Below are 17,560 nucleotides of genomic sequence, written 5' to 3' on the forward strand. Positions count from 1 at the left end.
ACATGCCGCAGCGAAAAGTCTGTACCTGGCTGGCCTGTTAGAAAAGTCTACTGGGTGAAATGCAACGTGAAATGTCACCCAATATCAATCTCCTCACATTTAACGTTCATTGTTTCTGGGGTCTAGAGGTAGGGTCTTCTGCATTGATAAATCTACGTCTGCATTGATTGACTAGGAACGATGTACACACGATAGTTTGTTTAAAAAGATAAAGAGAATGCCAATTAAGTAGTCAATAGCTTGATAATGAATAAAACCCACTGACCCTTCGCTCAGTATCATTTATTAGAAGCCCTATCAAGGACTGCCAAAGTGGCGGACTCTTCGGTGCATTAGGAAATCTGAAACATCTAAACCGGAACTATTTTTCTCGATAAAATTGATGGGTCCAACACTTCACCTTGTGGACGACCAACGACCACTCAGTGACGTCACAACAGCGATAGTTCTCACGACCACCCAAGGTCCTCCGTCTCCATCACCAGTGTGAGTAATGTCCATGGACCGACCTCTGGAGTCAGCTCTGCAGTTAGACCTATTGAGTAAGCGTTGCAGAAGGATCTGCCCAGGAAAATCTTGTGGATTTTGTTGAATAACTTGAGAAGAACATTGTTCAGTACTAGATTTTCGCACAACTTTACCAACATCCGGATTTTGCCGTGATCTAGTCCTAAATTAGTTTAGGATAAATTGTGTTGAGTGAAGTAAAAGATAAATAAATCATCACATTTCCCCATAAATCCTATGGATCTGCTTAGGACAATGTTGAAGTTGTTTTAGCAATACCTAGAGCATTAATGTTGTTGTGTTTGGAAGAAATCTGTTGAATAATTTAAGATAGACCTCATTCAAGCGAAATAAAATCAAAATTAAATAGCCAAGTATTTAGAACGGAGGAATATAGAGATCAGACTTCGATTTTCCAAAAATTAGCTACCGATATGGCTTTGTCATTCGCTTGTAAAATATCATCTAATGTGCAAGACTGGTCTAGGCGTGGACAGATCAGCAGATGGCCAGGATCCTGAACAGCACCACACGCACACAAGATGTTTTCTTCGTCTGGTAAGAGACCCCATTTCTGCATGTTTGTCTTGCATTTTGGTACCTCGACCCTGATTCGATTTAGGGTCTTCCACACCGTGTAATGAAGGCCTCCACCAGGAGCCAGTTCCTCCCTGGCTGGTATGGGAGGGTTAGTCAACGTGGCCTCCCACCTTGCCACCCGATTGCTTGAGAGTGATCCACCCAGGACTCGTGTCCGTGATAAAAAGTCTTTCTGTACCGAAGCCGTCACTCTGCAGGTTGGTGGCCGTGTAATGGGTGACGAGGGTCCGTCTCTAGCTTAGTCCTTTCTGCGTAGGCAACCGGAAGACTTCGAAAAATATAGAGATAAAAAACTTAAACTATTAAGAATTAAGAATCTACTATAAAAGATCTTCCGTCATACGAGGTAAGATACACAAGTTTTAGATGAATGACGATTAAAAGGTTCCTAGATGAATATACAAGGAAAACAGGTTTTAGCTGACACAGTAAATTAATTTGTTTTTCATTTCAAGATTTTCTATGGATTCTGACTGGGTTGTGGAGTAAAAGAGTGTTTGCTGCTCATCGTGTGTTTCAAAACCAGAAGCAAGATGTCTACTGACATCTCTTACAATACTGAAATAGTTCACAACTTTATCTATGGTTGTATATTCGTTACTATTCTTACACTAGTAATATATTATCGGTACATCATGACTTAAACATAATTCCCTCAAGCATCTGAGAAACAAGCGCAGCTTCAATCACCTTTAGAACTATAATTTCTAGTTACAATTTGAAACAGAGCCAAGTACGACAAAACCCGATTAACTATAGAAACTAGGAAAAAATGACCAAATCAAACGCAATTTCCAAACAGACTTGCTCTACCTCGAGGTCATTGAGATCTGCGATGAGAAGTATGCAAGTCGCTGAAAACACTAGTAATTTAAGGGAACGAAGAAAGACTGAGGTTGTGAGTTGAAGTAGACCGCGTACCCCGGGGCGTCACGATGTTGAGGGGGGAGGGAGTCGTGACTGGCTAGACCTACTGAGGAGTTGGAAGTGATACTTCTCACAGATCATACAGCATCGCAGTGGACACGTCCGTGCCAATCGTGACGTAGAGAACATCTGGAGTTGTTATGCCAGGAGTACGGCATACTGTTGTATTCGTATTTACAACATTCGACATTTTGTTGAATAAAAAAATAATTGATAGCACAAATGGCATTTGGGCCCAGAATAGATCCCCCAGATCGACACGCACTAAACCACTCGGATATTTATACAACTTTGTGATCACCAAACTACATCTACATTTATACTGGTATATTATGTCCATTCCTAAAATAACCGAAGTTGAACATTAGCAGTGCTCAAATTCTCTAACCACCAAAGTCCGGCTCGAGGATGTAGGTTAATAGGAAATTGCTTTTGCTTAGCTGAAGTAAAGTGGTCAGACTTGAAAATTTTGTTAGAGTAAAGCTAAACTATGAGTTATCTTATAGTAGGATGATTTCATTTGTAGAAGGACCATTTTGTATTTTCTTTGAGGCAAAATCAACTTTAACAACACTAATGCGAGAAGATGGATGAAGACGATGCTACAGAAGCAGTAGGCAGAGGGATGCCGTTAGAGAGAGTGGGCGGAAAGGGAGCGATTTGTCAGTGAACTGCACGCACAAGGAAACGGGAGATTGCTCTGTGCCCTGGCAGTAGCTTGTATAACCTGTGATAGTGCAGCTTTCTATCTACCCTCACTCGAACTTCACCTCATCAGTCATCACATCACACAGTGACTGACATCCTAAACCACCGAAATAGCGTTCCGCAACATGGTCAGAAGGCTCCGTTGAGGTTTGGGGTTCTTGCAATTTCGTGGTGTACAAAAACTTTACATTTAGGTTATGCTCACTGGTTTCCTTATAAAGAAGAATTTATTGTTTTGATTATTTGGTGGAACATCTGAGGTTCAATTGGATTGTTTGTCATTGGGCGTGAGTGTGTCACGTGCAAAGATGTTGGATATCCAAAAGATGTGTTGCTATCAACTGTCGATTCTTTATCTAGTTGGGCTAACAAAAGTTATCATTGGTCTTCAGACCACTTTAGACTTCATCATAGAGTGACTGTTTATACTGGCCATGACCACTATGAGAGTATTCTCATATTTAGTCTTCTTTCATTGGCCCAATCGCTAGTACTACCCAAACAACATGTACAACTTGTACTAACAAACTTTGAAAACAACAGAGCTTGTGTTTGTAAATATCGTCCTATAATTTACTTAACCGCAAAACCGAATTGTAAAAGCAGCTAAGGTTTACACCGTGGGATAAACTGTCTACGCCAGTTACGCCAGAAGCCACCATTGCTGGAGAACTTTATTATATAATTATGACATTACACACCATGGTCGCGGTTCAGAACGGTATTGTCCAGAGGCGAACAAAAACCTGGTGGGAGCCGAACAATCCACCTGCGTTACGGTCCAACTGAGTCGGACGTTTTTACACTTTCGCAGATGAAATATCAAGGGAAAAGTGTCCATGAAGCCGAAAATATAATACGTGCACACTCAAAAGTAACAATTCTGAAATGTGCAGGGATTTACAAGACAGGATCAGACTGTATCAGGGCCCAGATCCCAAACATGAAACTTGTTATTTGATTATTTTGTGCCGAGAAAAATGTCCGCAAAAATCTTTGTAGTGGCAACACCCCCTTTAAAATATCTTTAGCCCAAAATTTTTCGTAGCTTGTGATAGCTAGGAGACTTTTAGGAGCGTATTTCTTAAAAAAAAAAAAAAAAATGAAAATGGGCAATTACGTACATTTGTTGTGTCTGAAAAAGTGTATTTAAAATTTACTAAGGAAGTGTCAAGTCTTCAGCACAATTTGAGTAAACCGTTTTCCCGTAGAGCATTCTACCAACGAAGATAGGAAAGTTTCACAGTAGGTTTTTACGATTGCATTATATTTTAAGTTTAACCACGTTTATTGAGCAATTACCCCATCATAGTTCCAGCGATTGCCTAGTTACCTAACTGACATCACGCTACAAGTAAGTGTCTTCCTCTCACCACCTTTCCCCGTGGTTCACACCCGGACGTAACAGCTTTTTCACATATCCGCAGGAAGTGCTATCTAGCTAGCTAGTTGGAAGTTAATTTGTTGGTTTGATTAATTAGAAAGTCATATACGGCAAGGCTTAGTAATACATACAATTTAAATTTTAATACTATGCAGACTCAATCAGAGTGACTATTTGAAGGCGAAGATGAGTTAAGAATGCGTGTAGAATGTTATCATATAGAATGGAATAATACTAAAATCAGGACTTTGTCAGGACCATTCTATAGCCGCGTTTACACCAAGTCAAAATGCGGGCAGTACCTGCCTCAGGTAAATTGAAATACCACAATGTTCTTAGGTATTTATGTTACTCCACTGTAACAGTAGATGCAGCTTAAAAGCACAATAATCAAGGAGTTACGGGTCCAATCTTGAACCATCAAAAGGCTTCTATTTTGTCTCCAAAATTGAAGAAGCAAATTTCTCTTTCCTAGGCAAGCAAGCGGTAAAAACAGTTTTACAAGAAAAACAGTACATGATGATCGCCATTAGGTATTATCACTTTGGTGGTGAGACGATTTGCATTGTTTGCTAACCGAAACGAAAAATCACACTTACGTCAATAGCTCCAAACATTATCGGTACTATCTAGAATTTTAAATACGGATCTATATCCTGAATAATACAAGTCTGCGCTGTCAGATAAAATCATATCATAAGGTTTACTCACAATATTCATAAGTAAATGACCCGAATCAGCCAGAAGCCGTTGGCCATTGGCCAGAAGAACTAGACAAAGCCAATGACTGGCATCAAGCATTGTTTTCTTTAGCTGAGGCTGACATATCACGTTAGCAGCTGACATACACTGTTTCATGTTAGCAGCTGACATACACTGTTTCATGTTAGCAGCTGACATACACTGTTTCACGTTAGCAGCTGGCATATCCACGGTTTCACTACTCGGTCCAAGCCGTGACGAAGTATTCAGGCTAAGCCTGAGCCGGGCAGGCTAATAACTGCTTTCTATCCGCCATCCCTTCAGGTTGTTATGCCATCCGAAGTCCTACTTACGACGATGTCCAGGCCATCTCTGTTTTGCAAGTTCCACACGACATCATTATTTTCTGGAGAGTTTCTATGTCGCATTTTGTAACGTTGTTAGCGTAAAACATGTCGGTTAGGATAAGGATGGTTCTAATGCACAGTACTATCAGACTTCTCAAATTACTTTTGACAAAGCGCCCCGGGTAAGCTATTTTATAAAATATTTTAAACGTATTTTAAAGCACTCCCATTGCCCCTACACCACTTGTGATGATAGTGTTATCAGTGTATCTGGGTCGAAGCCCCGTTACTTTAAGAGGATCTGTTTTGACACAAGGAGTCCTAAAAACACATGGCTGCAACTGATGGCTTAGCAGCGAGATAACGCAACTGTTATCTTTAAGCTTTCTAAAATGGATTTACATTTTATATCGTAATAAGTAATTTTATTTGGTTCAAGTTCAATGATTGTGTCCCGACTTTAAATTTTATTCCCTGAGATTTTCCAAAATCACTATATAATGTGTGTCAATATTGCAGAAATATCCATAATGGGCATATTTATTTTGTAAGCCAAGAAAAAAATCAAATTTATCAATGTATATCATAAATAGCTTATATTGGTCACGTCTAGTTGAATTCTTATTTCGAGAGGATATTTTTGTTTACAATCCACGTATTTTCGTCTGCCGTGCTGCATTAAATAATCTCGGAGAGTGAATAAACAAGTATTTCCTTCTCAGAGTTACGTACTAAATTTCTTATTGTTTAACAGATCATGCCCTTGAAGTATCTTTTACTTAACTAAAATTATTCGTATAAATTATTGCATGTGAAATATTTAGTTTTGTAAGTAAATGATTTACACTTACAGGTGAACTCCCGAAACACTTTTTACTAATTAATTACTCCCAGATATTAGTGTTGTTTTCCTAAAACAAAAAATCATTACCTTGAAAATATCACATTTGTTATTTTATATGCCTTTAAGGATGTCCGTGTAAATTTAGAAGTAAAAATTTTAAATTCAACGCTTCAACCGACAAATAGTTTTACCACGCCAACAAAGAGTTTGTAAGTAGAACATTTAATTAAACCATTGCCTAACATGAACTGAAATCCTAATTACAACCAAGACGACAGCGACCTCACAACCGCTGGCGCTGATTGCCAAGTTTTTCTGCTCTTTAATTTCCTGGAGGTGGTCACAGATCATCAGCTCAGACTTCTCTCCCTGACCCTCGACCGTGATCCCGCGGGGCGTAGCCCGAGTCACATGTCCTGGAGTGAGAGCAGAGTTGGAAGTTCAAGACGAACAGGTGTTGAGCAATGATCACACGCACACGAGGCGTATACACACGGATCTCAGAGTATGATTTATACGTTGGTGCATTTGCATATACTGTAGTGGTTTGCTGTTAGATCATGCTGCAAATAAACAGTGTCATAACGAAGATACTCGTGGATAGAAAGCATTACTGAGCTCAAGACTTCGTTATTATTTCCCAAGTAATGATTATGGGATACGATGTCATCAATTTCCCTCATTGTGTCAATGTGGTTTATAAATAACGTAGATGTGTTGAGTGTTGGTAACCTATTTGTTGGCGTTTTGAACAAACCCCGGAAAATGCACATCAATTTGAGGGGTTGACATTTATTTCTCTATGAGAGGTTAGCCTTCTGTTGTTGAAAATGCCACTAGGTCTACCTACTCTAAAATCCTATCTTACACGATATTTCAATTTTAATTTTATTATTTATATTATGAAATCGTATAACACTTCGAGAGAGAATCAATTGGGGGGGGGGGGGCAAGGGGTTTTTGGATGGAGAAGCTGAGCTAGACGTCTAATGAAAATCGAAGTGCCTGAGGACGCCCCGCAGGAATTTCAAGGCCAAAGCACAGACTATAGAGTAAACCATTACAGTATTCTATAGTCTGTGGGCAAAGACTGCTCTTTCTCAGACAACCTCTTACATTTCATACTGGGGTTCAGCAGGGTTGTTTCTTATTTAACGTAATGCTGTACTTGCTCCTCGTGAACGTTCTGATATTCCATTTTGTAGCATTTGTTCGATATTTATCATTATTTGAATCACACAAAAATGATTGGTTCATTATCCATCGACACAGAAGCATATTACAAGCAGCATAAAATTAGCAAATTCTAAAGTATTTGGTCATTTTTCCATTTATCGAATAAAGTGTTTAGGGTATCAAAGATAGAATTCGATCTAGATTATTTATTTGGTTAACATAATATACATTATATTCATCGAGTTGTGAGTAACGAAAATTTTCAAAAGTTACTTATTTGTATAGAAGAATTCGTTGATTTGGCCAAAACCATAACCGACTACTTGAACAATTTTTGTAATGGTTTGTAAGTTGCCCTTGGAAAATGGGATATTCTGCCGAATAAAATGAGGTGTAAATTAACTATTTGGATGTATAATTCGCATTGCTTCTCTTCGTTTCTATGATTATCATATTTGACTCATAGGAAAATAACTCATATTGTATTTTATGTACGTAGTGTATCTATTTTTAATCTGGAGACTTGAACGCTGGATATAACAGAAGATGTGGTCTTCGCATCAAGAAAACTGAAACCGGTGTATTAAATTCATGTTCTATTTATGTAGATAAACTAACATCTAAAAAAATAGCTTTCCTATAAAACTTATTTAGTTACGCCCTTTACCCTTTACACATATCCAACGAAGTAAGTAAATTATAAGCAGTGGATATTCATACTTCGTTGATTATACAATAAATTATAACACGATATTATATAAACGCCTGATCTCGAGAAACAGCTTTTATTACAAATTAATTACAACTGTATTACAAATTTTCACCGATATGCTACATTAATCAAGGCCACAGTCACACCTGGACTCTTCCGGTTGGACTCCTCTACTTCCGGTTGCATGTCACTGGCCTGAACGTGGATTTTGGACATCCTATGCGATGGTTAGGTGCGTAGACCCATGCGTATATTCTGTAGATTGTTCAGACATAGATGATTTTAGTTTGAAAATAGGTCTTCAATCCAAAATGATTAAAAAATATACAAACAGTTCGACAACTTTATTTGACGTCCTTCTATATTGAATGTGGTGCGTGATAATTCTTCACCTGGATTTTCCAAAAAGGTTTGAACGCTATTAGAAATCTCCAATTGATTGAGGAGAATCGAATTGATTCTAGCTCTTAATTAACCTTTTGATATAAGTTCAAGAAAGTCCAATATATGAGAAGAAAGTACAACGAATTCTATATTGATAGAATGTAACTTGACCGCCAAGTGTGGAGGACCTTTCCTTTCACCATTGTCTACTGAAGAGACTATGCTTTCTCTGGCTCATCTTTGAAGGTTGAACAGATAAACATTAGTGTGCATATTTATGGGGTATTTTCCTGACTGAATTTATTATTTAATCTTCCCTCGCACACAAGTGCTTTTCCTGATACTCATGCTGATTCGTCATGACTGAAGATTCTTTAAAGAAGATCGTTGTAATTTAATTTTCATCTTAATTTTCTTTAAATTACAGTCAACCAGGCAATTTGCTAACTCTTTAGTTAAATTGGTCAAGAGGAAAATTGACTGAGCTGACAACGGAGACGGATTTGGGTTTCATAGAGATTATTTTTAAGTAAGATTTTTGAGAAATTATTAACATTTGAAACTAAATAGTCGGAATAACCATCCTTACACTTGCATACCGATGAAACCTTGGCAAGGTAAAAGGTCAACAAAGTTTTCCAACTTGAAAATGCATAATCAAAAATTATTTCAAGTAAATTTTGAATTAATTTACCAATGACACGTTATAAATAAATTAAAGAAGTTATGCCCTAAAAAATAAGTGCACTTTAAAATAACATTGACTTTTCCATTTAAAAATTGATTCTGGATAGATATTTTGCTGATCCAAGTGACAGTGCTGCACCTTCATTTGTTCAACACCCTAAATTTCTTAAAAAAAAAAAAAAAAAAAAAAAAAAAAAAAAAAAAAAAAAAACTATAGTGAGTCGTCCAAGGATACCAAGGAACCAAGGTGTTAAAAGTTTTTATCACTGCAAATCAAACTGGCTGGGAAATTTAACTGGTCCATCAATACATTATCTCACCTGCGAATATTCCTCAATTCTTTTTTCCATGTCCAATCAATTATCAATTATTTAAGATGGGGACGCCACTATGTGCGTATTTTAACCCAAATATGAGTGAAGGATGAGTGTAGGATGAGTGGCGCGTTCTTGTAGTCTTGTTAGTGACTAAGGCCGACATGTTCCTTTGTCACAGCTGTTAATTAATAGCCCATACAGCTAATGGCAACTAAGGGACCTACAGTTTATTGTGGAATCCGAACCACATTTTTTCCTCGTAATTAACGAATTGGTCTAATTATTAGGATAGTACTGCGGATAGTCGTAGTACTCACTAGTGTGGACGTTAATCCACACCAGGTAGCATCGCATCCACAGACACAAAATCTGACCCAATCCACAATAAGGTGACCCTTTGCCCAGATGGAGGATGCTAGCTGCGAGTAGCGCCTGATGCTGCGGGGCTTAGCCTACATTCCGGGCCTACTTTACCTCTCGACGTCTTCTTGGGGTCAAGGTTAGCCTACTTCCTGGTCTTCTAACTCACTATACACAGATATTTAAATACCAAAGTTCGTATATAAACACCGTGACGTATCCGATAACCACTAAACTGGTGTAACACTGTGGAACAGGTAACGCAAAGAGTTTATGTACTCATACGCCTACTTAGCGAAACAGAGTGAAATCTTTTTGTTGCTTATGTTATTATACTCACGAATTTCAAACTGTTCTAAATATCTGCATTCTTAGCTTTAAATATGATGCTCCTTGCAGAAAATTGATAAACAGCTTATCGTTTTTGTTGACTAATCAATGGTAAGTGTATTAGAATGTAAATAAATAGTATGTTAATATGCCTCTGACGCAATCTATCCGACATTGTCGGTCAAGGATTAAGGACACAAGTATCAAGTAAGTAAGTAAGTAAGTAAGAATTGAAGTCAGTTGCTTTTGGTTCATTGCTTGGCAATTTAAGAACATTTAGTTAAATTACCAGTTTTACAGTTTAGAGTTTATATAGCTTGTCATTGAGATCTTAATTTAAAAGGAGATAAACTACAATGCAATATTTATTAGCATCGTTCTTGATCATATCGGCTCTTTTGCGTCCAACCACACTCAAAATATACACATTTCAGCAGAAAACACAATTCAAGGTTTCCAATTAAGTCGCTACATTAGCGGTAAGGTTTCCAAATTTTAAAAAAGGTTTCAAACCAAACTAAAATTTAGAACTGTACTTGTTATAATGCATGTTTGTGTTGTGTAACACGATTGAAAAATAAATAAGAGATTGATTTGGATTTTGTTTATCCAATTGTATACGCTTTCAATAACCCTATTGAGTAGAAAAGGTTGTTTTAATCTGTATATTTGGAACATCGTTAACAAGTCTATTGTGGGATTATAAAAATAAGACTTGTTATAAAGGTAGACTTCTTATCGAGGTTTGCAATAACATTTGATTAGGGGTAAAATATCCCTTACAGACCCAGCACACTCATTTGTGTAGGTAAATGTTTAAGTCCTGACAACCTAACCAACACGATTGTGTATTTGTTGTTGATTGTTTATTTGTTTTTTGAAGTTTCTGGATCTTTCTGTTGCTCAAACCTGTACGCAATCGTTTGTGTAGGTTATGGAGATCAGCTGGGAATTTTTTTTTGCAGTCTGCCTTCATGTCTTATGGTAACACTGATTGTTTTGTTGCAATGTCACGGTAAGATAGGTGAAAAAGGCAACTGTTAAGGTAAATGACTGTTTTATTTATGTTTTTAAACGTATATAATGCTAATTATTGCTGAAACTGAAATTGTTAATATGGTTTTATGAAGGTTTCGTCTTTAAAACAAACCTAATCAATAATTTTAGTATTTGAAATCTAGGTTAAAAACGAACATTTATTCAAAATTTGCTCAGGACTTAAAGCGGTCGAGATGACTACGATTCCCGGGTCTGAAAGGGATATATTTAAGGTGATATATTCAAAATGACACCTGTTATCAAGGGTGACTTGTCATCTAGGGTCTTGTTATTGAGGTTCTACTGTACAGAGTAATTAATAAATATGATATTTCAATGCAACAGTATGATAAATTACGAAAAGCGTTACAAACCGTTCATTTTAAAATCAACTCGTTAACAACAATCGGTCTTTAACTTGTCATCTAGGGTGAGTTTCTCTAACTTCAACGAAACGTACGTAACCGAGAATGTAACTAAACTACTCGTACAGTTTTATACTTTTCACAGCTGTGGCTCAGCTTTCCATAGAGTAAGAAATCTGTCGTTCGGCTCGCCATAGAGTAGGAAGGGAAAAACGGCATTGCGGTATCTCAGCGTCAGTTACGGTACTCTGTCTTGGATCGTCATCATAGTTCGTCACACACTAACCTAACCTTTCCACCAGCACGACACGACATGTCGCAAAAACTTGACAAACAGTCCACGTTTTGTATTCCATGGTTTTCTCGCGATCTTTTGTTGGACGTCAAACGAATGATGGTCGAATCCAATCTGACGATTTATTCTATATTTTCAAGTTTGCCAAACATTTTTGTTTAGTTAGTAAGCCTTTAAAGTATATCGGACTCTATATACACGATGGTTATCATTTTATTAATTTTCGACGGTCAGAGCTTTTCAAAGAGGTGGATATACGGGCGAATACACGTTATAAATACTGCAAACGCAAATCAACACCTACATAAGATTGTACCTATGCCAGTGGTTGTCATGCCAGTAAACAATAAAGAAAAACTATCAATTATCTTAACAATAAATAATCACTATACCATGAAAGAATCCATTTGTTTATAACTTAAGTTTATGAATAGACGACTTGAATACATATAGCTCTATTAATTTATTTAATACAGTTTTATTTTGAAACATTTTTTATCATACACACGATTTAATATCCAAAGCAAAGGAGTTTACCATAGTATATCATTAGCTTTTAATTTCCGTAGTTATATTTACTTCCTTATCGTTGCAATTTCGGAAAATTACAGTAACTATAAGGATTTAAAAAGTCAAAAAGGTGTTAAATATATAAGAGATAAAACAGATTGAACTTTAGTGGTAAAGTTTACTTCGAAAATTACTTGTGAAGTTTGGAAAAATGTAGTAAGATTTTGTATGAAATCAAAAGTGTAACATCTGCTTAGACTTGGACTCGTCTCATACCAATCACGAACTGACAGAAGACTTCATGCAGAATAATAATGAGAACACGTGAAGAAATGAGATATTCGTCTTTGGGTGTACACAATATTGTTTGGAATCCTCTAGTCAATAATTGCAGGGTACAGCTTTTGTTATCGAAGATAGTTAGTTGTATCATTGGCGTGTTTCCAAATTTACTACAGCTACTACAGTATAATTAATTATTTATGAACATATGTTCCCATTTCTTATGATTGTGTTTATGATAATTCAGTTGTATAATAGAATTATGTCCAAATAAATGAATATTATCATACATTAATGAATATCTATTAATCATGAAGGATGACGATGCATTGCCCTTATAAACTCAAGCATTAGTGCCTTCAAAGAGACAACCGTTATAACTGTCGGTAACAAATTTACATTTTACAAACGACACAGTGGTATATTGAATAAAAGCGGTATGGAGCTCCAACCTAAAGGTGAGTGAGCGTAGCGAACGAGCTCCAACATAAAGGTGAGTGAGCGTAGCGAACGAACTTCAACCAGGACGTGATTGAGCCATGCGAACGAGATCATCTTGAAAATTAAGAAGTTAAACGGGGCAAAGCCCGCGGGTTACAGCTAGAGGTCTCTATCTTAACACAGTAAAATATGGCTGTCAAGATATTATTTAGGCAAGACAACGTCTGCCGGGTTCAGCTAGTATTGAATAAAAGCGGTATGGATTATAAACATAAACAAATGACGTTTTTGGCCCGAAAGTAAACAAAACCACTATAGTAATAGCATTAATTAACATATGGTTTTGTTTACCTTCGGGCCAAAAACGTCATTTGTTTATGTTTATGATCCATACCAAGTCTTTTCTAGTATTCGTGAATAAAACTAACAAGCTAAGTATATGCCAGGTGTTCTAATTTACAGGACATATATATGAATCTAGAATTTTAACATTGTTTTCTACCATTATACAAATTAAAGACAACGATAAGGGTGGGATTTGAGGTAACTACACGTATTTTTTTGTGGAAATCTATAGAGTAAGGCTATAAGTTAATGTTTAAGTGAGTGTATAACTGAATATTAAGAGCATTGCTCTGCTTGGTAGGTAAAACGCTAATATTTTAAGCGTTTTAAAGGTCCCTGAACAATTGCCATTGATAATAATTTATTTAATTTTAATAATAAGTTCTTATCAATATTAAATAAATAAACTGTTCTGGGATCAAAAGAGCTGTATTTAATTGAAAAGTCTTACATATCTTATACTCTAATACAAGCTATGTGTGTTTTTTTTAAGTTTGATATGAAAGGTCACAAGAAAATGATATTTTACTGAAGCTGTTTTGCGGAAGCACTTCAAACTTAAAACGGCTTTCTTAAGTGAATAAATTCTTTCCTTAAAATAAATAAATTTTAATAAATAAATTCTTTTCTCAACTATACAGTTGGGTAAATATTTTTTTATAGAATTGTGTCTTCCTCATACAGCATACTCTTTGTTTATGATACCAGTAGAGTAAAATAAAAACATAATAAATATATTTTTTTTAATAGTAAGCAAAAAAGATTAATATCACAAAAAAAAGCTTAACAAAAATGATGATTCCTAGAATCACACAGTTTTTAAAACCTCAATTAGCTGTATAATCTTTTCTGTTCAAGTGTACAATGTGTTTAAAAGCTAAATAAGCAGATTACCAAAATAAGTCAAACGTAAGCTGCAACGGAGACGGTATTAAGAATCAAATATAGGTTATCCCTTTTATAGACTGGACGAGTGTTTTATTATTTATATAAGCAAACTTCAAATTTTGTTAAACCTCTTTCAACACATGCATTAAATAAATAAAAAAAATAAAAGTAAAACTAATGAACCATTTTTTCTAAATTAACTTTATACTAATGTTAAGCCTGACAAGTTTGCCTAACTATTTACTAGTTTAAACACTTAGTCCACAACAGTGGTCTAAATTTCTTTTTTATTGAAATCTATCGAATAGAATTCTATTAGTTTTGTTTACCAAACTATCAGCTTTTGGCTTAGTAATAAAAATACAAAGCTTTGTTTTTTATCACGAAATAATAAAATAATGACGTCCAATAACAACATGAACAAACATTAAATTGTAAAAGCTTTTCAGATCAATTACATTCAAGAACACGTAACAGTTTTTTTTTTTACTAACTATGCTTAAGCTGCACATGACAAGTTTTACCTGCATTAAAAAAGTTAATCCATACTGTGGTCGGTGGTCGGTGATCGGTACGGTATTGTACGACACTCGCGATGGTACTGTCGCTACGGCACCACTACTGATACTGAGAGATCCGGTCCTATACTGCCCCCCCCCCTCAGCCCCCTGTTGTGCCGATTACCACGTTATTTCGTTAGCAGCTTCAGGGCATTCCCTCGCTGCGATCTTGATTTACGTCCATCGATCCGGAAGATTGTACATCAGCTGTTAGTGAAATTGCTTCCCGGCTTCCCTTACAGAGGGTGAAGATGTTGGGCTCATTGAGAATATTTGAAGGTAGCTAGTGGAGTTTGTTTTGATAATGAGTAGTTTTAAGGCTGGTTATACAATCGTGTGGATATACAAGCAGCTCAAGACTTTTCTTTTTTATCAGATACTGTAGCAAATCCATTTTAGTAGCAAAGTATACACACATACTAAAAGTAGATTTACTTTATACTAGCTTTTACCCAAGGGCTCCACCCCGTTTTACTACATTAGTATTAATAAAACTATTGATTGGTTAGGTTAAGATGAAATAAACAAAACAGAATACAGTAATGGTAATGCAAACAAATAATAACAGCTGAGGTATTTTTAACATTAGGTAAATGGAAAGTTCCCTTTGGAAAGCAATTACGACCTTATAGGGCAGTATATGAAATAATGAATAATTTTGCGCAAGGTTTCTCGTCATGACGAACATTTTAAGTATATGGCTTATGGGGGTGTGACTTGTAGTTTTCTCAAAAGTTCATGGGTACTTTTGACTTCATATACAGAGTGGTCGCGAATAAGAGTTAAACTTTTTATTGGGTATAATAGGAGCATAAATGGAACTCGTAAACGTGGTTTAAAAAAATATATCTCATACACACCCCCAGAGATGACATGTTTTAAGTTTTTTGAAAAAAATTGACATAGATGCAAAAATGTTGCATTTTTCGGTTTAATTTAAAACTTTCAGCAACAATTAACTGTACCATCGCGTTCTCCACAAAATTTTGAATAAAAATACATGTATTTCAACTTGCCAAAACCTGCATAGCTACTTATTAAATTGAATAGAAATAAAAATTTGTGTTTTTCAAAAATTTAAAAAAAATACGTAAACATAAAACTTTTTTCAAAAAAGGTTTTAATGAGCAGCAAACACTTTTAAAAACTGCTCCATGATCTAAGCTTTCAAACAATACCATAAAACGTAATATTTGATCCCGATAAATGTCCGCTATTCAAGTTTGAATGGCGTAAAACACAGGTTACCCAAAACATTTTTACTACTGTCGCGTCGTAATAATGTTTTTTAGATTAATTAATATAGCACCATTTAAACGGATTTTGAAATCAATTTTTGGCAATCTTTTTTCAAACTGGATGAATTAACTCAGCTATAAGGCTAATCTTATACCAATTCAAGTAAGATATGTACCTATGATATGAAATTAAAAAAATAATAATAATTCATTTCGTAGTAGAGAAATTAGTTTTATTATTTACAGTACAGCCATGATATGAAACAAAAAAAGACTTAGTCGTTTTCTCTTATTTACACTACAGCATACTTCACTAAAACGACAAGGCTGTGCCCTACAACCTAAAAAAAAACACGATACAGATATTTGATAAACTTCAACTTAATAAATATAATTTATTTTTGTAAAAAAATACGACCGACTTCAAAATGCTCTAAAAAGAATGAAATAATTTCAATAAAGTAAACTTTTGTATTAGGCAAGCTCACGTATTTCAAGTCGGCGCGGCTCAAAATGCAAATATGATTGAAATTAAATATTGTGTGTGTATTTTGAAAATCAATAAATTGTAGCTGGATAACATAAATATATAAAAAACATACTGAACTGTTTTGTTTATATATTAAAGGAAATATTTTCTTGTATTTTATGTTTACTTCAGAATAAATGCATTATGAAAATAACACACACAAATGTTCTATATGAATAGAAAAATAATTTAGTTTGATATTATGATAGGGAAAAGAAGCTAGTTTAGTATTAAAACGTTACTTTTCCAAGTTAGAAACATTTAAATGCGTTATAATCTTTTTTAAAGATACTCGTTAATACCACTATAATGCCGATCTCTGATGACGGAAATAAAATAACATAACATAACTATGAAAATGACATGCAGATTAACACCTTTAGTTATACATAGTCACCTGCAATATGGACACACTCTTTCAATTTTGTATCAAAAATCATCATAGAGCCGCGCCGACTTAAAATACGTGAGCTTGCTGTGCTTGTGATATAAATTAGTCATCAGCTGTTTGATATTGTGAACATTTTTATTTGTTTATCTTTGGATGATTTTTATTGATTCTTGTAGTCATGGAGAAATCAATATTTACCAGAGTTGGATTGTTCTGATGTATAAAAAAATGTTAGTTTGTTAAAGCATTAAATATCTTAATTATTTTTTTAATTTGCATGTTGATTTAATTACAAGCTATTTCGGCATAATGTCAGGTACTGGTGTTAAGTTCTCAGACTTGATTAAGCAGTATGATGGAAGTGGTGATTTTAGTGAGTGGTTAAAGAAACTAGAATTGGTATGTAAGCTCCAAAAGGTGAAAGACTTGCAGACAGTTCTCCCCCTATTTTTGGCTGGAGGAGCATTTTCTGTATATGACGGGCTAGCAGAAAATGTAAAGAGTAACTATGAGGCTCTCACCAATGCATTGCTGCAGGCCTTTTCTGCGAACTGTTTTCAGAACGAGGTCCACCCCAAGAACTATTAATGGACAATAGTGCAACATTCAGATGTGAACAAATTGAACAACTGTGTGAGGAATGGGGGGTTATCCGTCGTTTTAGGTGTGTGAACCGTCCGTCCGGCAATGGAA

General features: G+C 35.5%; 1 protein-coding gene across 1 annotated transcript in view; it reads right to left on the bottom strand.

Annotated features, from left to right (window-relative positions):
* LOC128990569 (uncharacterized) overlaps positions 1-14,771 on the bottom strand; it is an 89,955-nt gene extending 75,184 nt beyond the window's left edge. Inside the window, exon 1 of the mRNA XM_054413000.1 lies at positions 14,674-14,771. The gene's annotated coding sequence lies outside the window, so the exon portion shown is untranslated. The remainder of the gene's footprint in view (positions 1-14,673) is intronic.
* Positions 14,772-17,560: the final 2,789 nt, after the last annotated feature.

This window comes from Macrosteles quadrilineatus, unplaced genomic scaffold, assembly GCF_028750875.1.
Source record: "Macrosteles quadrilineatus isolate MER2022 unplaced genomic scaffold, UCM_ALF_1.0 Scaffold_3__2_contigs__length_128488019, whole genome shotgun sequence".
In the NCBI taxonomy this organism is placed as follows: Eukaryota; Metazoa; Arthropoda; class Insecta; order Hemiptera; family Cicadellidae; genus Macrosteles; species Macrosteles quadrilineatus.